Source organism: Heterodontus francisci, chromosome 28, assembly GCF_036365525.1.
Source record: "Heterodontus francisci isolate sHetFra1 chromosome 28, sHetFra1.hap1, whole genome shotgun sequence".
NCBI lineage: Eukaryota > Metazoa > Chordata > Chondrichthyes > Heterodontiformes > Heterodontidae > Heterodontus > Heterodontus francisci.
In genome coordinates, this window is record NC_090398.1 from 70,187,749 (window position 1) to 70,213,646 (window position 25,898).

The window sequence follows — 25,898 nt, forward strand, 5'->3', positions numbered from 1 at the left end:
GACATAGATAATTAGAATAGACAGAGGATCAGGATGATAGTAATTGACTGACACAGGACATAGATAATTAGAATGTTCCGAGGATCAGGATGATAGTAATTGACAGAAACAGGACATAGATCATTAGAATAGACAGAGGATCAGGATGATAGTAATTGACTGAACTAGGATATAGATAATTAGAATAGACAGAGGATCAGGATGATAGTAATTGACTGACACAGGACATAGCTAATTAGAATGTTCAGAGGATCAGGATGATAGTAATTGACTGAAACAGGACATAGATAATTAGAATGATCCGAGGATCAGGTGATAGTAATTGACTGAAACAGGACATAGATAATTAGAATGTTCAGAGGATCAGGATGATAGTAATTGACTGAAACAGGACATAGATAATTAGAATGTTCAGAGGATCACGATGATAGTAATTGACTGAAACAGGACATAGATAATTAGAATGGACTGAGGATCAGGATGATAGCAATTGACTGTTACAGGACACAGATAAAAAGAATGTTCAGAGGATCAGGATGATAGTAATTGACTGAAACAGGACATAGATAATTAGAATGTTCAGAGGATCAGGATGATAGTAATTGACTGAAACAGGACATAGATAATTAGAATGTTCAGAGGATCAGGATGATAGTAATTGACTGAAACAGGACATAGATAATTAGAATAGACAGAGGATCAGGATGATAGTAATTGACTGAAACAGGACATAGATAATTAGAATGTTCCGAGGATCAGGATGATAGTAATTGACAGAAACAGGACATAGATAATTAGAATAGACAGAGGTACAGGATGATAGTAATTGACTGAAACAGGACATGGATAATTCGAATAGACAGAGGATCAGGATGATATTAATTGACTGAAACAGTACATAGATAATTAGAATGTTCAGAGGATCAGGATGATAGTAATTGACTGAAACAGGACATAGATTATTAGAATGTTCAGAGGATCAGGATGATAGTAATTGACTGAAACAGTACATAGATAATTAGAATGTTCAGAGGGTCAGGATGATAGTAATTGACTGAAACAGGACATAGATAATTAGAATGTTCAGAGGATCAGGATGATAGTAATTGACTGAAACAGGACATAGATAATTAGAATGTTCAGAGGATCAGGATGATAGTAATTGACTGAAACAGGACATAGATAATTAGAATGTTCAGAGGATCAGGATGATAGTAATTGACTGAAACAGGACATAGATTATTAGAATGGACAGAGGATCAGGATGATAGTAATTGACTGAAACAGGACATAGATAATTAGAATGTTCAGAGGATCAGGATGATAGTAATTGACTGAAACAGGACATAGATAATTAGAATGTTCAGAGGATCACGATGATAGTAATTGACTGAAACAGGACATAGATAATTAGAATGTTCAGAGGATCAGGATGATAGTAATTGACTGAAACAGGACATAGATAATTAGAATGTTCAGAGGATCACGATGATAGTAATTGACTGAAACAGGACATAGATAATTAGAATGGACTGAGGATCAGGATGATAGCAATTGACTGTTACAGGACACAGATAAAAAGAATGTTCAGAGGATCAGGATGATAGTAATTGACTGAAACAGGACATAGATAATTAGAATGTTCAGAGGATCAGGATGATAGTAATTGACTGAAACAGGACATAGATAATTAGAATGTTCAGAGGATCAGGATGATAGTAATTGACTGAAACAGGACATAGATAATTAGAATAGACAGAGGATCAGGATGATAGTAATTGACTGAAACAGGACATAGATAATTAGAATGTTCCGAGGATCAGGATGATAGTAATTGACAGAAACAGGACATAGATAATTAGAATAGACAGAGGTACAGGATGATAGTAATTGACTGAAACAGGACATGGATAATTCGAATAGACAGAGGATCAGGATGATATTAATTGACTGAAACAGTACATAGATAATTAGAATGTTCAGAGGATCAGGATGATAGTAATTGACTGAAACAGGACATAGATTATTAGAATGTTCAGAGGATCAGGATGATAGTAATTGACTGAAACAGTACATAGATAATTAGAATGTTCAGAGGGTCAGGATGATAGTAATTGACTGAAACAGGACATAGACAATTAGAATGTTCAGAGGATCAGGATGATAGTAATTGACTGAAACAGGACATAGATAATTAGAATGTTCAGAGGATCAGGATGATAGTAATTGACTGAAACAGGACATAGATAATTAGAATGTTCAGAGGATCAGGATGATAGTAATTGACTGAAACAGGACATAGATTATTAGAATGGACAGAGGATCAGGATGATAGTAATTGACTGAAACAGGACATAGATAATTAGAATGGACAGAGGAAAGGATGATAGTAATTGACTGAAACAGAACATAGATAATTAGAATGGACTGAGGATCAGGATGATTGTAATTGACTGAAACAGCACATAGATAATTACAATAGACAGACAATCAGGAAGATAGTAATTGACTGAAACAGGACATAGATAATTAGAATGGACAGAGGATCAGGATGATAGTAATTGACTGAAACAGGACATAGATATTTAGAATGTTCAGAGGATCAGGATGATAGTAATTGACTGAAATAGGACATAGATAATTAGAATGTTCAGAAGATCAGGATGATAGTAATTGAATGAAACAGGACATAGATAATTAGAATGGACAGAGGATCAGGATGATAGTAATTGACTGAAACAGTACATAGATAATTGGAATGTTCAGAGGATCAGGATGATAGTAATTGACTGAAACAGGACATAGATAATTAGAATGATCCGAGGATCAGGATGATAGTAATTGACTGAAACAGGACATAGATAATTAGAATGTTCAGAGGATCAGGATGATAGTAATTGACTGAAACAGGACATAGATAATTAGAATAGACAGAGGATCAGGATGATAGTAATTGACTGAAACAGGACATAGATAATTAGAATGTTCCGAGGATCAGGATGATAGTAATTGACTGAAACAGGACATAGATAATTAGAATAGACAGAGGTACAGGATGATAGTAATTGACTGAAACAGGACATAGATAATTCGAATAGACAGAGGATCAGGATGATATTAATTGACTGAAACAGTACATAGATAATTAGAATGTTCAGAGGATCAGGATGATAGTAATTGACTGAAACAGGACATAGATAATTAGAATGTTCAGAGGATCAGGATGATATTAATTGACTGAAACAGGACATAGATAATTAGAATAGACAGAGGATCAGGATGATAGTAATTGACTGAAACAGTACATAGATAATTAGAATGGACAGAGGATTAGGATGATTGTAATTGACTGAAACAGGACATAGATAATTACAATAGACAGACAATCAGGATGATAGTAATTGACTGAAACAGGACATAGATAATTAGAATGGACAGAGGATCAGGATGATAGTATTTGACTGAAACAGGACATAGATAATTAGAATGTTCAGAGGATCAGGATGATAGTAATTGACTGAAACAGTACATAGATAATTAGAATGTTCAGAAGATCAGGGTGATAGTAATTGAATGAAACAGGACAGAGATAATTAGAATGGACAGAGGATCAGGATAATAGTAATTGACTGAAACAGTACATAGATAATGAGAATGTTCAGAGGATCAGGATGATAGTAATTGACTGAAACAGGACATAGATAATTAGAATGTTCAGAGGATCAGGATGATAGTAATTGACTGAAACAGTACATAGATAATTAGAATGTTCCGAGGATCAGGATGATAGTAATTGACTGAAACAGGACATAGATAATTAGAATGTTCCGAGGATCAGGATGATAGTAATTGACTGAAACAGGACATAGATAATTAGAATGGATAGAGGATCAGGATGATAGTAATTGACTGATACAGGACATAGATAATTAGAATGTTCAGAGGATCAGGATGATAATAATTGACTGAAACAGGACATAGATAATTAGAATGTTCAGAGGATAAGGATGATAGTAATTGACTGAAAAAGGACATAGATGATTAGAATGTTCCGAGGATCAGGATGATAGTAATTGACTGAAACAGGACATAGATAATTAGAATGTTCAGAGGATCAGGATGATAGTAATTGACTGATACAGGACATAGATAATTAGAATGTTCAGAGGATCAGGATGATAATAATTGACTGAAACAGGACATAGATAATTAGAATAGACAGAGGATCAGGATGATAGTAATTGACTGACACAGGACATAGATAATTAGAATGTTCCGAGGATCAGGATGATAGTAATTGACAGAAACAGGACATAGATAATTAGAATAGACAGAGGATCAGGATGAGAGTAATTGACTGAAACTGGACATAGATAATTCGAATAGACAGAGGATCAGGATGATAGTAATTGACTGCAACAGTACATAGATAATTAGAATGTTCAGAGTATCAGGATGATAGTAATTGACAGAAGCAGGACATAGATAATTAGAATAGACAGAGGGTCAGGATGATATTAATTGACTGAAACAGGACATAGATAAATAGAATGTTCAGAGGATCAGGATCATAGTAATTGACTGAAACAGGACATAGATAATTAGAATGTTCAGAGGATCAGGATGATAGTAATTGACTGAAACAGGACATAGATTATTCGAATAGACAAAGGATCAGGATGATAGTAATTGACTGAAACAGGACATAGATAATTAGAATGGACAGAGGATCAGGATGATAGTAATTGACTGAAACAGGACATAGATAATTAGAATGGACAGAGGATCAGCATGATAGTAATTGACTGAAACAGGACATAGATAATTAGAATGTTCAGAGGATCAGGATGATAGTAATTGACTGAAACAGGACATAGATAATTAGAATGTTCAGAGGATCAGGATGATAGTAATTGACTGAAACAGGACATAGATAATTAGAATGGACAGAGGATCAGGATGATAGTAATTGACTGAAACAGGACATAGATAATTAGAATGTTCAGAGGATCCGGATGATAGTAATTGACTGAAACAGGACATCGATAATTAGAATAGACAGAGGATCAGGATGATAGTAATTGACTGAAACAGTACATAGATAATTAGAATGTTCAGAGGATCAGGATGATAGTAATTGACTGAAACAGGACATAGATAATTAGAATAGACAGAGGGTCAGGATGATAGTAATTGACTGAAACAGGACATAGATAATTAGAATGTTCAGAGGATCAGGATGATAGTAATTGACTGAAACAGGACATAGATAATTAGAATGTTCCGAGGATCAGGATGATAGTAATTGACTGAAACAGGACATAGATAATTAGAATGGACAGAGGATCAGGATGATAGTAATTGACTGAAACAGGACATAGATAATTCGAATAGACAGAGGATCAGGATGATAGTAATTGAATGAAACATTACATAGATAATTAGAATAGACAGAGGATCAGGATGATAGTAATTGACTGAAACAGGACATAGATAATTAGATTAGACAGAGGGTCAGGATGAGAGTAATTGACTGAAACAGGACATAGATAATTAGAATGGACAGAGGATCAGGATGATAGTAATTGACTGAAATAGTACATAGATAATTAGAATGTTCAGAAGATCAGGATGATAGTAATTGAATGAAACAGGACAGAGATAATTAGAATGGACAGAGGATCAGGATAATAGTAATTGACTGAAACAGTACATAGATAATGAGAATGGTCAGAGGATCAGGATGATAGTAATTGACTGAAACAGGACATAGATAATTAGAATGTTCCGAGGATCAGGATGACAGTAATTGACTGAAACAGGACATAGATAATTAGAATAGACAGAGGATCAGGATGATAGTAATTGACTGAAACAGTAAATAGATAATTAGAATAGACAGAGGATCAGGATGATAGTAATTGACTGAAACAGGACATAGATAATTAGAATGTTCAGAGGATCAGGATGATAGTAATTGACTGAAACAGGACATAGATAATTAGAATGTTCAGAGGATCAGGATGATAGTAATTGACTGAAACAGGACATAGATAATTAGAATGTTCCGAGGATCAGGATGATAGTAATTGACTGAAACAGGACATAGATAATTAGAATAGACAGAGGATCAGGATGATAGTAATTGACTGAAACAGTACATAGATAATTAGAATGTTCAGAGGATCAGGATGATAGGAATTGACTCAAACAGGACATAGATAATTCGAATAGACAGAGGATCAGGATGATAGTAATTGACTGAAACAGTACATAGATAATTAGAATGTTCAGAGGATCAGGATGATAGTAATTGACTGAAACAGGACATAGATAATTAGAATAGACAGAGGATCAGGATGATATTAATTGACTGAAACAGGACATAGATAATTAGAATGGACAGAGGATCAGGATGATAGTAATTGACTGAAACAGGACATAGATAATTAGAATGTTCAGAGGATCAGGATGATAGTAATTGACAGAAACAGGACATAGATAATTAGAATAGACAGAGGATCAGGATGATTGTAATTGACTGAAACAGGACATAGATAATTAGAATGTTCAGAGGATCAGGATGATAGTAATTGACTGAAACAGTACATAGATAATTAGAATGTTCAGAGGATCAGGATGATAGTAATTGACTGAAACAGGTCATAGATAATTAGAATAGACAGAGGATCAGGATGATATTAATTGACTGAAACAGGACATAGATAATTAGAATGGACAGAGGATCAGGATGATAGTAATTGACTGAAACAGGACATAGATAATTAGAATGTTCAGAGGATCAGGATGATAGTAATTGACTGAAACAAGACATAGATAATTAGAATAGACAGAGGATCAGGATGATAGTAATTGACTGAAACAGGACATAGATAATTAGAATGGACAGAGGATCAGGATGATTGTAATTGACTGAAACAGGACATAGATAATTAGAATAGACAGACGATCAGGATGATAGTAATTGAATGAAACAGGACATAGATAATTAGAATAGACAGAGGATCAGGATAATAGTAATTGACTGAAACAGTACATAGTTAATGAGAATGTTCAGAGGATCAGGATGATAGTAATTGACTGAAACAGTACATAGATAATTAGAATGTTCAGAAGATCAGGATGATAGTAATTGAATGAAACAGGACATAGATAGTAAGAATGGACAGAGGATCTGGATAATAGTAATTGACTGAAACAGTACATAGATAAGGAGAATGTTCAGAGGATCAGGATGATAGTAATTGACTGAAACAGGACATAGATAATTAGAATGTTCCGAGGATCAGGATGATAGTAATTGACTGAAACACGACATAGATAATTAGAATGTTCCGAGAATCAGGATGATAGTAATTGACTGAAACAGGACATAGATAATTAGAATGTTCAGAGGATCAGGATGATAGTAATTGACTGAAACAGGACATAGATAATTAGAATGTTCCGAGGATCAGGATGACAGTAATTGACTGAAACAGGACATAGATAATTAGAATGTTCAGAGGATCAGGATGATAGTAATTGACTGAAACAGGACGGAGATAACTAGAACAGACAGAGGGTCAGGATGATAGTAATTGACTGAAACAGGACATAGATAATTAGAATGTTCAGAGAATCAGGATGATAGTAATTGACTGAAACAGGACACAGATAATTAGAATGTTCCGAGGATCAGGATGATAGTAATTGACTGAAACTGGACATAGATAATTAGAATGGACAGAGGATCAGGATGATAGTAATTGACTGAAACAGGACATAGATAATTAGAATGTTCAGAGGATCAGGATGATAGTAATTGACTGAAACAGTACATAGATAATTAGAATGTTCCGAGGATCAGGATGATAGTAATTGACTGAAACAGGGCATAGATAATTAGAATGTTCCGAGGATCAGGATGATAGTAATTGACTGAAACAGGACATAGATAATTAGAATGTTCCGAGGATCAGGATGACAGTAATTGACTGAAACAGGACATAGATAATTAGAATAGACAGAGGATCAGGATGATAGTAATTGTCTGAAACAGTAAATAGATAATTAGAATGTTCAGAGGATCAGGATGATAGGAATTGACTGAAACAGGACATAGATAATTAGAATGTTCAGAGGATCAGGATGATAGTAATTGACTGAAACAGGACATAAATAATTAGAATGTTCCGAGGATCGGGATGATAGTAATTGACTGAAACAGGACATAGATAATTAGAATGTTCAGAGGATCAGGATGATTTTAATTGACTGAAACAGGACATAGATAATTAGAATGTTCCGAGGATCAGGATGATAGTAATTGACTGAAACAGGACATAGATAATTAGAATAGACAGAGGATCAGGATGATAGTAATTGACTGAAACAGTACTTAGATAATTAGAATGTTCAGAGGATCAGGATGATAGTAATTGACTCAAACAGGACATAGATAATTCGAATAGACAGAGGATCAGGATGATAGTAATTGACTGAAACAGTACATAGATAATTAGAATGTTCAGAGGATCAGGATGATAGTAATTGACTGAAACGGGACATAGATAATTAGAATAGACAGAGGATCAGGATGATATTAATTGACTGAAACAGGACATAGATAATTAGAATGGACAGAGGATCAGGATGATAGTAATTGACTGAAACAGGACATAGATAATTAGAATGTTCAGAGGATCAGGATGATAGTAATTGACAGAAACAGGACATAGATAATTAGAATAGACAGAGGATCAGGATGATTGTAATTGACTGAAACAGGACATAGATAATTAGAATGTTCAGAGGATCAGGATGATAGTAATTGACTTAAACAGTACATAGATAATTAGAATGTTCAGAGGATCAGGATGATAGTAATTGACTGAAGCAGGACATAGATAATTAGAATAGACAGAGGATCAGGATGATATTAATTGACTGAAACAGGACATAGATAATTAGAATGGACAGAGGATCAGGATGATAGTAATTGACTGAAACAGGACATAGATAATTAGAATGTTCAGAGGATCAGGATGATAGTAATTGACTGAAACAAGACATAGATAATTCGAATAGACAGAGGATCAGGATGATAGTAATTGACTGAAACAGGACATAGATAATTAGAATGGACAGAGGAACAGGATGATTGTAATTGACTGAAACAGGACATAGATAATTAGAATAGACAGACGATCAGGATGATAGTAATTGAATGAAACAGGACATAGATAATTAGAATGGACAGAGGATCAGGATGATAGTAATTGACTGAAACAGTACATAGATAATTAGAATGTTCAGAAGATCAGGATGATAGTAATTGAATGAAACAGGACATAGATAGTAAGAATGGACAGAGGATCTGGATAATAGTAATTGACTGAAACAGTACATAGATAATGAGAATGTTCAGAGGATCAGGATGATAGTAATTGACTGAAACAGGACATAGATAATTAGAATGTTCCGAGGATCAGGATGATAGTAATTGACTGAAACAGGACATAGATAATTAGAATGTTCCGAGGATCAGGATGATAGTAATTGACTGAAACAGGACATAGATAATTAGAATGTTCAGATGATCAGGATGATAGTAATTGACTGAAACAGGACATAGATAATTAGAATGTTCCGAGGATCAGGATGACAGTAATTGACTGAAACAATACATACATAATTAGAATGTTCAGAGGATCAGGATGATAGTAATTGACTGAAACAGGACGGAGATAATTAGAATGTTCCGAGGATCAGGATGATAGTAATTGACTGAAACAGGACATAGATAATTAGAATGTTCAGAGGATCAGGATGATAGTAATTGACTGAAACAGGACACAGATAATTAGAATGTTCCGAGGATCAGGATGATAGTAATTGACTGAAACTGGACATAGATAATTAGAATGTTCAGAGGATCAGGATGATAGTAATTGACTGAAACAGGACATAGATAATTAGAATGTTCAGAGGATCAGGATGATAGTAATTGACTGAAACAGTACATAGATAATTAGAATGTTCCGAGGATCAGGATGATAGTAATTGACTGAAGCAGGGCATGGATAATTAGAATGTACCGAGGATCAGGATGATAGTAATTGACTGAAACAGGACATAGATAATTAGAATGTTCCGAGGATCAGGATGACAGTAATTGACTGAAACAGGACATAGATAATTAGAATAGACAGAGGATCAGGATGATAGTAATTGACTGAAACAGTAAATAGATAATTAGAATGTTCAGAGGATCAGGATGATAGGAATTGACTGAAACAGGACATAGATAATTAGAATGTTCAGAGGATCAGGATGATAGTAATTGACTGAAACAGGACATAGATAATTATAATGGACAGAGGATCAGGATGATAGTAATTGACTGAAACAGGACATAGATAATTAGCATGTTCAGAGGATCAGGATGATAGTAATTGACTGAAACAGGACATAGATAATTAGAATGTTCCGAGGATCAGGATGATAGTAATTGACTGAAACAGTACATAGATAATTAGAATGTTCAGAGGATCAGGATGATAGTAATTGACTGAAACAGTACATAGATAATTAGAATGTTCAGAGGATCAGGATGATAGTAATTGACAGAAACAGGACATAGATAATTAGAATGGACAGAGGTTCAGGATGATAGTAATTGACTGAAACAGGACATAGATAATTAGAATGTTCAGAGGATCAGGATGATAGTAATTGACAGAAACAGGACATAGATAATTAGAATAGACAGAGGATCAGGATGATTGTAATTGACTGAAACAGGACATAGATAATTAGAATGTTCAGAGGATCAGGATGATAGTAATTGACTGAAACAGTACATAGATAATTAGAATGTTCAGAGGATCAGTATGATAGTAATTGACTGAAAAAGGACATAGATAATTAGAATGTTCAGAGGATCAGGATGATATTAATTGACTGAAACAGGACATAGATAATTAGAATGGACAGAGGATCAGGATGATAGTAATTGACTGAAACAGGACCCAGATAATTAGAATGTTCAGAGGATCAGGATGATAGTAATTGACTGAAACAAGACTTAGATAATTAGAATAGACAGACGATCAGGATGATAGTAATTGACGGAAACAGGAAATAGATAATTAGAATGGACAGAGGATCAGGATGATTGTAATTGACTGAAACAGAACATAGATAATTAGAATAGACAGACGATCAGGATGATAGTAATTGAATGAAACAGGACATAGATAATTAGAATGGACAGAGGATCAGGATAATAGTAATTGACTGAAACAGTACATAGATAATGAGAATGTTCCGAGGATCAGGATGATAGTAATTGACTGAAACAGTACATAGATAAATAGAATGTTCAGAAGATCAGGATGATAGTAATTGAATGAAACAGGACATAGATAGTAAGAATGGACAGAGGATCTGGATAATAGTAATTAAATGAAACAGTACATAGATAATGAGAATGTTCAGAGGATCAGGATGATAGTAATTGACTGAAACAGGACATAGATAATTGGAATGTTCAGAGGATCAGGATGATAGTAATTGACTGAAACAGTACAAAGATAATTAGAATGTTCAGAGGATCAGGATGATAGTAATTGACTGAAACAGGACGTAGATAATTAGAACAGACAGAGGGTCAGGATGATAGTAATTGACTGAAACAGGACATAGATAATTAGAATGTTCAGAGGATCAGGATGATAGTAATTGACTGAAACAGGACACAGATAATTAGAATGTTCCGAGGATCAGGATGATAGTAATTGACTGAAATAGGACATAGATAATTAGAATAGACAAAGGATCAGGATGATAGTAATTGACTGAAACAGGACATAGATAATTAGAATGGACAGAGGATCAGGATGATAGTAATTGACTGAAACAGGACATAGATAATTAGAATGGACAGAGCATCAGGATGATAGTAATTGACTGAAACAGTCCATAGATAATTAGAATGCTCAGAGGATCAGGATGCAAGTAATTGACTGAAACAGGACATAGATAATTAGAATGATCCGAGGATCAGGATGATAGTAGTTGACTGAAACAGGACATAGATAATTAGAATGTTCAGAGGATCAGGATGATAGTAATTGACTGAAACAGGACATAGATAATTAGAATGTTCAGAGGATCAGGATGATAGTAATTGACTGAAACAGGACATAGATAATTAGAATGTTCAGAGGATCAGGATGATAGTAATTGACTGAAACAGGACATAGATAATTAGAATGTTCAGAAGATCAGGATGATAGTAATTGACTGAAACAGGACATAGATAATTAGAATGTTCCGAGGATCAGGATGATAGTAATTGACTGAAACAGGACATAGATAATTCGAATACATAGAGGATCAGGATGATAGTAATTGACTGAAACAGGACATAGATAATTAGAATGTTCAGAGGATCAGGATGATAGTAATTGACTGAAACAGGACATAGATAATTAGAATAGACAGAGGATCAGGATGATATTAATTGACTGAAACAGGACATAGATAATTAGAATGGACAGAGGATCAGGATGATAGTAATTGACTGAAACAGGACATAGATAATTAGAATGTTCAGAGGATCAGGATGATAGTAATTGACTGAAACAAGACATAGATAATTAGAATAGACAGACGATCAGGATGATAGTAATTGACTGAAACAGGACATAGATAATTAGAATGGACAGAGGATCAGGATGATTGTAATTGACTGAAACAGGACATAGATAATTAGAATAGACAGACGATCAGGATGATAGTAATTGAATGAAACAGGACATAGATAATTAGAATGGACAGAGGATCAGGATAATAGTAATTGACTGAAACAGTACATAGATAATGAGAATGTTCAGAGGATCAGGATGATAGTAATTAACTGAAACAGTACATAGATAAATAGAATGTTCAGAAGATCAGGATGACAGTAATTGAATGAAACAGGACATAGATAGTAAGAATGGACAGAGGATCAGGATAATAGTAATTGACTGAAACAGTACATAGATAATGAGAATGTTCAGAGGATCAGGATGATAGTAATTGACTGAAACAGGACGTAGATAATTAGAACAGACAGAGGGTCAGGATGATAATAATTGACTGAAACAGGACATAGATAATTAGAATGTTCAGAGGATCAGGATGATAGTAATTGACTGAAACAGGACACAGATAATTAGAATGTTCCGAGGATCAGGATGATAGTAATTGACTGAAATAGGACATAGATAATTAGAATAGACAAAGGATCAGGATGATAGTAATTGACTGAAACAGGACATAGATAATTAGAATGGACAGAGGATCAGGATGATAGTAATTGACTGAAACAGGACATAGATAATTAGAATGGACAGAGCATCAGGATGATAGTAATTGACTGAAACAGGACATAGATAATTAGAATGATCCGAGGATCAGGATGATAGTAATTGACTGAAACAGGACATAGATAATTAGAATGTTCAGAGGATCAGGATGATAGTAATTGACTGAAACAGGACATAGATAATTAGAATGTTCCGAGGATCAGGATGATAGTAATTGACTGAAACAGGACATAGATAATTCGAATACATAGAGGATCAGGATGATAGTAATTGACTGAAACAGGACATAGATAATTAGAATGTTCAGAGGATCAGGATGATAGTAATTGACTGAAACAGGACATAGATAATTAGAATAGACAGAGGGTCAAGATGATAGTAATTGACTGAAACAGGACATAGATAATTAGAATGTTCAGAGGAGCAGGATGATAGTAATTGACTGAAACAGGACATAGATAATTAGAATGGACAGAGGATCAGGATGATAGTAATTGACAGAAACAGTACATAGATAATTAGAATGTTCAGAGGATCAGGATGATAGTAATTGACTGAAACAGCACATCGATTATTCGAATAGACAGTGGATCAGGATGATAGAAATTGACTGAAACAGGACATAGATAATTAGAATAGACAGAGGATCAGGATGATAGTAATTGACTGAAACAGGACATAGATAATTAGAATGTTCAGAGGATCAGGATGATAGTAATTGACTGAAACACGACATAGATAATTAGAATGTTCAGAGGATCAGGATGATAGTAATTGACTGAAACTGTACATAGATAATTAGAATGGACTGAGGATCAGGATGATAGTAATTGACAGAAACAGTACATAGATAATTAGAATGTTCAGAGGATCAGGATGATAGTAATTGACTGAAACTGTACATAGATAATTAGAATGGACAGAGGATCAGGATGATAGTAATTGACTGAAACACGACATAGATAATTAGAATGTTCAGAGGAGCAGGATGATAGTAATTGACTGAAACAGGACATAGATAATTAGAATGGACAGAGGATCAGGATGATAGTAATTGACAGAAACAGTACATAGATAATTAGAATGTTCAGAGGATCAGGATGATAGTAATTGACTGAAACAGCACATCGATTATTCGAATAGACAGTGGATCAGGATGTTAGAAATTGACTGAAACAGGACATAGATAATTAGAATAGACAGAGGATCAGGATGATAGTAATTGACTGAAACAGGACTTAGATAATTAGAATGTTCAGAGGATCAGGATGATAGTAATTGACTGAAACACGACATAGATAATTAGAATGTTCAGAGGATCAGGATGATAGTAATTGACTGAAACACGACATAGATAATTAGAATGTTCAGAGGATCAGGATGATAGTAATTGACTGAAACAGGACATAGATAATTAGAATGTTCAGAGGTTCAGGATGATAGTAATTGACTGAAACAGGACATAGATAATTAGAATAGACACAGGATCAGGATGATATTAATTGACTGAAACAGGACATAGATAATTAGAATGGACAGAGGATCAGGATGATAGTAATTGACTGAAACAGGACATAGATAATTAGAATGTACAGAGGATCAGGATGATAGTAATTGACTGAAACAGGACATAGATAATTAGAATAGACAGAGGATCAGGATGATAGTAATTGACTGAAACAGGACATAGATAATTAGAATGGACAGAGGATCAGGATGATTGTAATTGACTGAAACAGGACATAGATAATTAGAATAGACAGAGGATCAGGATGATAGTAATTGACTGAAACTGGACATAGATAATTAGAATGGACAGAGGATCAGGATGATAGTAATTGACTGAAACATTACATAGATAATTAGAATGTTCAGAGGATCAGGATGATAGTAATTGACTGAAACAGGACATAGATAATTAGAATGGACAGAGGATCAGGATGATAGTAATTGACTGAAACAGGACATAGATAATTAGAATGGACAGAGGATCAGGATGATAGTAATTGACTGAAACAGGACATAGATAATTAGAATGTTCAGAGGATCAGGATGATAGTAATTGACTGAAACAGGACATAGATAATTAGAATGTTCCGAGGATCAGGATGATAGTAATTGACTGAAACAGGACAAAGATAATTAGAATGGACAGAGGATCAGGATGATAGTAATTGACTGAAACAGTACATAGATAATTAGAATGTTCAGAGGATCAGGATGATAGTAATTGACTGAAACAGGACATAGATAATTAGAATAGACAGTGGATCAGGATGATAGTAGTTGACTGAAACAGGACATAGATAATTAGAATGTTCCGAGGATCAGGATGATAGTAATTGACTGAAACAGGACATAGATAATTAGAATAGACAGAGGATCAGGATGATAGTAATTGACTGAAACAGGACATAGATAATTAGAATGTTCAGAGGATCAGGATGATAGTAATTGACTGAAACAGGACATAGATAATTAGAATGGACAGAGGATCAGGATGATAGTAATTGACTGAAACAGGACATATATAATTAGAATGTTCAGAGGATCAGGATGATAGTAATTGACTGAAACAGGACATAGATAATTAGAATGTTCCGAGGATCAGGATGATAGTAATTGACTGAAACAGGACAAAGATAATTAGAATGGACAGAGGATCAGGATGATAGTAATTGACTGAAACAGGACATAGATAATTAGAATGTTCAGAGGATCAGGATGATAGTAATTGACTGAAACAGGACATAGATAATTAGAATGTTCCGAGGATCAGGATGATAGTAATTGACTGAAACAGGACAAAGATAATTAGAATGTTCAGAGGATCAGGATGATAGTAATTGACTGAAACAGTACATAGATAATTAGAATGGACAGAGGATCAGGATGATAGTAATTGACTGAAACAGGACATAGATAATTAGAAAGGACAGAGGATCAGGATGATAGTAATTGACTGAAACAGGACATAGATAATTAGAATGGACAGAGGATCAGGATGATAGTAATTGACTGAAACAGGACATAGATAATTAGAATGTTCAGAGGATCAGGATGATAGTAATTGACTGAAACAGGACATAGATAATTAGAATGTTCCGAGGATCAGGATGATAGTAATTGACTGAAACAGGACAAAGATAATTAGAATGTTCAGAGGATCAATGATAGTAATTGACTGAAACAGGACATAGATAATTAGAATAGACAGAGAATCAGGATGATAGTAATTGACTGAAACAAGACATAGATAATTAGAATGTTCAGAGGATCAGGATGATAGTAATTGACTGAAACAGGACATAGATCATTAGAATAGACAGTGGATCAGGATGATAGTAATTGACTGAAACAGGACATAGATAATTAGAATGTTCCGAGGATCAGGATGATAGTAATTGACTGAAACAGGACATAGATAATTAGAATAGACAGAGGATCAGGATGATAGTAATTGACTGAAACAGGACATAGATAATTAGAATGTTCAGAGGATCAGGATGATAGTAATTGACTGAAACAGGACATAGATAATTAGAATGATCCGAGGATCAGCATGATAGTAATTGACTGAAACAGGACATAGATAATTAGAATAGACAGAGGATCAGGATGATAGTAATTGACTGAAACAGTACATAGATAATTAGAATGGACAGAGGATCAGGATGATAGTAATTGACTGAAACAGTACATAGATAATTAGAATGTTCAGAGGATCAGGATGATAGTAATTGACTGAAACGGGACATAGATAATTAGAATAGACAGTGGATCAGGATGATAGTAATTGACTGAAACAGGACATAGATAATTAGAATGTTCCGAGGATCAGGATGATAGTAATTGACTGAAACAGGACATAGATAATTAGAATAGACAGAGGATCAGGATGATAGTAATTGACTGAAACAGGACATAGATAATTAGAATGTTCCGAGGATCAGGATGATAGTAATTGACTGAAACAGGACATAGATAATTAGAATAGACAGAGGATCAGGATGATAGTAATTGACTGAAACAGGACATAGATAATTAGAATGTTCAGAGGATCATGATGATAGTAATTGACTGAAACAGTACATAGATAATTAGAATGTTCAGAGGATCAGGATGATAGTAATTGACTGAAACAGGACACAGATAATTAGAATGTTCAGAGGATCAGGATGATAGTAATTGACTGAAACAGGACATAGATAATTAGAATAGACAGAGGATCAGGATGATATTAATTGACTGAAACAGGACATAGATAATTTGAATGGACAGAGGATCAGGATGATAGTAATTGACTGAAACAGGACATAGATAATTAGAATGTTCAGAGGATCAGGATGATAGTAATTGACTGAAACAGGACATAGATAATTAGAATAGACAGAGGATCAGGATGATTGTAATTGACTGAAACAGGACATAGATAATTAGAATAGACAGACGATCAGGATGATAGTAATTGACTGAAACAGGACATAGATAATTAGAATGTTCAGAGGATCAGGATGATAGTAATTGAATGAAACAGGACATAGATAATTAGAATGGACAGAGGATCAGGATAATAGTAATTGACTGAAACAGTACATAGATAATGAGAATGTTCAGAGAATCAGGATGATAGTAATTGACTGAAACAGTACATAGATAATTAGAATGTTGAGAAGATCAGTATGATAGTAATTGAATGAAACAGGACATAGATAATTAGAATGGACAGAGGATCAGGATAATAGTAATTGACTGAAACAGTACATAGATAATGAGAATGTTCACAGGATCAGGATGATAGTAATTGACTGAAACAGGACATAGATAATTAGAATGTTCAGAGGATCAGGATGATAGTAATTGACTGAAACAGTACATAGATAATTAGAATGTTCAGAGGATCAGGATGATAGTAATTGACTGAAACAGGACGTAGATAATTAGAATAGACAGAGGATCAGGATGATAGTAATTGACTGAAACAATACATAGATAATTAGAATAGACAGAGGATCAGGATGATTGTAATTGACTGAAACAGGACATAGATAATTAGAATGTACAGAGGATCAGGATGATAGTAATTGACTGAAACAGTACATAGATAATTAGAATGTTCAGAGGATCAGGATGATAGTAATTGACTGAAACAGGACATAGATAATTAGAATAGACAGAGGGTCAGGATGATAGTAATTGAATGAAACAGGACATAGATAATTAGAATGGACAGAGGATCAGGATAATAGTAATTGACTGAAACAGTACATAGATAATTAGAATGTTCAGAGGATCAGGATAATAGTAATTGACTGAAACAGGACATAGATAATTAGAATAGACAGAGGGTCAGGATGATAGTAATTGACTGCAACAGGACATAGATTATTAGAATGTTCAGAGGATCAGGATGATAGAAATTGACTGAAACAGGACATAGATAATTAGAATGGACAGAGGATCAGGATGATAGTAATTGACTGAAACAGGACATAGCTAATTAGAATGTTCAGAGGATCAGGATGATAGTAATTGACTGAAACAGGACATAGATAATTCGAATAGACAGAGGATCAGGATGATAGTAATTGACTGAAACAGGACATAGATAATTAGAATGGACAGAGGATCAGGATAATAGTAATTGACTGAAACAGGACATAGATAATTAGAATAGACAGAGGGTCAGGATGATAGTAATTGACTGCAACAGGACATAGATAATTAGAATGTTCAGAGGATCAGGATGATAGAAATTGACTGACACAGGACATAGATAATTAGAATGGACAGAGGATCAGGATGATAGTAATTGACTGAAACAGGACATAGCTAATTAGAATGTTCAGAGGATCAGGATGATAGTAATTGACTGAAACAGGACATAGATAATTCGAATAGACAGAGGATCAGGATGATAGTAATTGACTGAAACAGGACATAGATAATTAGAATAGACAGAGGGTCAGGATGATAGTAATTGACTGAAACAGGACATAGATAATTAGAATAGACAGAGGATCAGGATGATAGTAATTGACTGAAACAGGACATAGATAATTCGAATAGACAGAGGATCAGGATGATAGTAATTGACTGAAACAGTACATAGATAATTATAATGTTCAGAGGATCAGGATGATAGTAATGGACTGAAACAGGACATAGATAATTAGAATAGACAGAGGGTCTGGATGATAGTAATTGACTGCAACAGGACATAGATAATTAGAATGTTCAGAGGATCAGGATGATAGTAATTGACTGAAACAGGACATAGATAATTAGAATGTTCAGAGGATCAGGATGATAGTAATTGACTGAAACAGGACATAGATTATTCGAATAGACAGAGGATCAGGATGATAGTAATTGACTGAAACAGGACATCGATAATTAGAATGTTCAGAGGATCAGGATGATAGTAATTGACTGAAACAGGACATAGATAATTAGAATGGACAGAGGATCAGGATGATAGTGATTGACTGAAACAGGACATAGATAATTAGAATGTTCAGAGGATCAGGATGATAGTAATTGACTGAAACAGTACATAGATAATTAGAATGTTCAGAGGATCAGGATGATAGTAATTGACTGAAACAGGACATAGATAATTAGAATGGACAGAGGATCAGGATGATAGTAATTGACTGAAACAGGACATAGATAATTAGAATGTTCAGAGGATCAGGATGATAGTAATTGACTGAAACAGGACATAGATAATTAGACTAGACAGAGGATAAGGATGATATTAATTGACTGAAACAGGACATAGATAATTAGAATGTACAGAGGATCAGGATGATAGTAATTGACTGAAACAGGACATAGATAATTAGAATGGACAGAGGATCAGGATGATGGTAATTGACTGAAACAGGACATAGATAATCAGAATGTTCAGAGGATCAGGATGATAGTAATTGACTGAAACAGAACATAGATAATTAGAATGTTCAGAGGATCAGGATGATAGTAATTGACTGAAACAGGACATAGATAATTAGAATGTTCCGAGGATCAGGATGATAGTAATTGACTGAAACAGGACGTAGATAATTAGAATGGACAGAGGATCAGGCTGATAGTAATTGACTGAAACAGGACATAGATAATTCGAATAGACAGAGGATCAGGATGATAGTAATTGACTGAAACATTACATAGATAATTAGAATAGACAGAGGATCAGGATGATAGTAATTGACTGAAACAGGACATAGATAATTAGATTAGACAGATGGTCAGGATGATAGTAATTGACTGAAACAGGACATAGATAATTAGAATAGACAGAGGATCAGGATGATAGTAATTGACTGAAACAGGACATAGATAATTCGAATAGACAGAGGATCAGGATGATAGTAATTGACTGAAACAGGACATAGCTAATTAGAATGTTCAGAGGATCAGGATGATAGTAATTGACTGAAACAGGACATAGATAATTAGAATGTACAGAGGATCAGGATGATAGTAATTGACTGAAACAGGACATAGATAATTAGAATGGACAGAGGATCAGAATAATAGTAATTGACTGAAACAAGACATAGATAATTAGAATAGACAGAGGGTCAGGATGATAGTAATTGACTGCAACAGGACATAGATAATTAGAATGTTCAGAGGATCAGGATGATAGAAATTGACTGAAACAGGACATAGATAATTAGAATGGACAGAGGATCAGGATGATAGTAATTGACTGAAACAGGACATAGCTAATTAGAATGTTCAGAGGATCAGTGATGATAGTAATTGACTGAAACAGGACATAGATAATTCGAATAGACAGAGGATCAGGCTGATAGTAATTGACTGAAACAGGACAGAGATAATTAGAATAGACAGAGGATCAGGATGATAGTAATTGACTGAAACAGGACATAGATAATTCGAATAGACAGAGGATCAGGATGATAGTAATTGACTGAAACAGTACATAGATAATTAGAATGTTCAGAGGATCAGGATGATAGTAATTGACTGAAACAGGACATAGAATATTAGAATAGACAGAGGGTCAGGATGATAGTAATTGACTGCAACAGGACATAGATAATTAGAATGTTCAGAGGATCAGGATGATAGTAATTGATGGAAACAGGACATAGGTAATTAGAATGTTCAGAGGATCGGGATGATAGTAATTGACTGAAACAGGACATAGATTATTCGAATAGACAGAGGATCAGGATGATAGTAATTGACTGAAACAGTGCATAGATAATTAGAATGTTCAGAGGATCAGGATGATAGTAATGGACTGAAACAGGACATAGATAATTCGATTAGACAGAGGGTCAGGATGATAGTAATTGACTGAAACAGGACATCGATAATTAGAATGTTCAGAGGAGCAGGATGATAGTAATTGACTGAAACAGGACATAGATAATTAGAATGGACAGAGGATCAGGATGATAGTAATTGACTGAAACAGGACATAGATAATTAGAATGTTCAGAGGATCAGGATGATAGTAATTGACTGAAACAGTACATAGATAATTAGAATGTCAGAGGATCAGGATGATAGTAATTGACTGAAACAGGACATAGATAATTAGAATGGACAGAGGATCAGGATGATAGTAATTGACTGAAACAGGACATAGATAATTAGAATGTTCAGAGGATCAGGATGATAGTAATTGACTGAAACAGTACATAGATAATTAGAATGTCAGAGGATCAGGATGATAGTAATTGACTGAAACAGGACATAGATAATTAGAATGGACAGAGGATCAGGATGATAGTAACTGACTGAAACAGGACATAGATAATTAGAATGTTCAGAGGATCAGGATGATAGTAATTGACTGAAACAGGACATAGATAATTAGAATAGACAGAGGATAAGGATGATATTAATTGACTGATACAGGACATAGATAATTAGAATGTACAGAGGATCAGGATGATAGTAATTGACTGAAACAGGACATAGATAATTAGAATGGACAGAGGATCAAGCTGATAGTAATTGACTGAAACAGGACATAGATAATCAGAATGTTCAGAGGATCAGGATGATAGTAATTGACTGAAACAGAACATAGATAATTAGAATGTTCAGAGGATCAGGATGATAGTAATTGACTGAAACAGGACATAGATAATTAGAATGTTCCGAGGATCAGGATGATACTAATTGACTGAAACAGGACATAGATAATTAGAATGGACAGAGGATCAGGCTGATAGTAATTGACTGAAACAGGACATGGATAATTCGAATAGACAGAGGATCAGGATGATAGTAATTGACTGAAACATTACATAGATTATTAGAATAGACAGAGGATCAGGATGATAGTAATTGACTGAAACAGGACATAGATAATTAGATTAGACAGAGGGTCAGGATGATAGTAATTGACTGAAACAGGACATAGATAATTAGAATAGACAGAGGGTCAGGATGATAGTAATTGACTGAAACAGGACATAGATAATTAGAATAGACAGAGGATCAGGATGATAGTAATTGACTGAAACAGGACATAGATAATTCGAATAGACAGAGGATCAGGATGATAGTAATTGACTGAAACAGTACATAGATAATTAGAATGTTCAGAGGATCAGGATGATAGTAATTGACTGAAACAGGACATAGATTATTAGAATAGACAGAGGGTCAGGATGATAGTAATTGACTGCAACAGGACATAGATAATTAGAATGTTCAGAGGATCAGGATGATAGTAATTGATGGAAACAGGACATAGATAATTAGAATGTTCAGAGGATCAGGATGATAGTAATTGACTGAAACAGGACATAGATTATTCGAATAGACAGAGGATCAGGATGATAGTAATTGACTGAAACAGTACATAGATAATTAGAATGTTCAGAGGATCAGGATGATAGTAATAGACTGAAACAGGACATAGATAATTCGATTAGACAGAGGGTCAGGATGATAGTAATTGACTGAAACAGGACATCGATAATTAGAATGTTCAGAGGATCAGGATGATAGTAATTGACTGAAACAGGACATAGATAATTAGAATGGACAGAGGATCAGGATGATAGTAATTGACTGAAACAGGACATAGATAATTAGAATGTTCAGAGGATCAGGATGATAGTAATTGACTGAAACAGTACATAGATAATTAGAATGTTCAGAGGATCAGGATGATAGTAATTGACTGAAACAGGACATAGATAATTAGAATGGACAGAGGATCAGGATGATAGTAACTGACTGAAACAGGACATAGATAATTAGAATGGACAGAGGATCAGGATGATAGTAATTGACTGAAACAGGACATAGATAATTAGAATAGACAGAGGATAAGGATGATATTGATTGACTCAAACAGGACATAGATAATTAGAATGTACAGAGGATCGGGATGATAGTAATTGACTGAAACAGGACATAGATAATTAGAATGGACAGAGGATCAAGCTGATAGTAATTGACTGAAACAGGACATAGATAATCAGAATGTTCAGAGGATCAGGATGATAGTAATTGACTGAAACAGAACATAGATAATTAGAATGTTCAGAGGATCAGGATGATAGTAATTGACTGAAACAGGACATAGATAATTAGAATGTTCCGAGGATCAGGATGATAGTAATTGACTGAAACAGGACATAGATAATTAGAATGGACAGAGGATCCGGCTGATAGTAATTGACTGAAACAGGACATAGATAATTCGAATAGACAGAGGATCAGGATGATAGTAATTGACTGAACCATTACATAGATAATTAGAATAGACAGAGGATCAGGATGATAGTAATTGACTGAAACAGGACATAGATAATTAGATTAGACAGAGGGTCAGGATGATAGTAATTGACTGAAACAGGACATAGATAATTAGAATAGACAGAGGGTCAGGATGATAGTAATTGACTGAAACAGGACATAGATAATTAGAATAGACAGAGGATCAGGATGATAGTAATTGACTGAAACAGGACATAGATAATTCGAATAGACAGAGGATCAGGATGATAGTAATTGACTGAAACAGGACATAGCTAATTAGAATGTTCAGAGGATCAGGATGATAGTAATTGACTGAAACAGGACATAGATAATTCGAATAGACAGAGGATCAGGATGATAGTAATTGACTGAAACAGGACATAGATAATTAGAATGGACAGAGGATCAAGATAATAGTAATTGACTGAAACAAGACAGAGATAATTAGAATAGACAGAGGGTCAGGATGATAGTAATTGACTGCAACAGGACATAGATAATTAGAATGTTCAGAGGATCAGGATGATAGAAATTGACTGAAACAGGACATAGATAATTAGAATGGACAGAGGATCAGGATGATAGTAATTGACTGAAACAGGACATAGCTAATTAGAATGTTCAGAGGATCAGGATGATAGTAATTGACTGAAACAGGACATAGATAATTCGAATAGACAGAGGATCAGGATGATAGTAATTGACTGAAACAGGACATAGATAATTAGAATGTTCCGAGGATCAGGCTGATAGTAATTGACTGAAACAGGACATAGATAATTAGAATAGACAGAGGATCAGGATGATAGTAATTGACTGAAACAGGACATAGATAATTCGAATAGACAGAGGATCAGGATGATAGTAATTGACTGAAACAGGACATAGATAATTAGAATAGACAGAGGGTCAGGATGATAGTAATTGACTGCAACAGGACATAGATAATTAGAATGTTCAGAGGATCAGGATGATAGTAATTGACTGAAACAGTACATAGATAATTAGAATGTTCAGAGGATCAGGATGATAGTAATTGACTGAAACAGGACATAGATTATTCGAATAGACAGAGGATCAGGATGATAGTAATTGACTGAAACAGTACATAGATAATTAGAATGTTCAGATGATCAGGATGATAGTAATGGACTGAAACAGGACATAGATAATTAGATTCGACAGAGGGTCAGGATGATAGTAATTGACTGAAACAGGACATCGATAATTAGAATGTACAAAGGATCGGGATGATAGTAATTGACTGAAACAGGACATAGATAATTAGAATGGACAGAGGATCAAGCTGATAGTAATTGACTGAAACAGGACATAGATAATCAGAATGTTCAGAGGATCAGGATGATAGTAATTGACTGAAACAGAACATAGATAATTAGAATGTTCAGAGGATCAGGATGATAGTAATTGACTGAAACAGGACATAGATAATTAGAATGTTCCGAGGATCAGGATGATAGTAATTGACTGAAACAGGACATAGATAATTAGAATGGACAGAGGATCCGGCTGATAGTAATTGACTGAAACAGGACATAGATAATTCGAATAGACAGAGGATCAGGATGATAGTAATTGACTGAACCATTACATAGATAATTAGAATAGACAGAGGATCAGGATGATAGTAATTGACTGAAACAGGACATAGATAATTAGATTAGACAGAGGGTCAGGATGATAGTAATTGACTGAAACAGGACATAGATAATTAGAATAGACAGAGGGTCA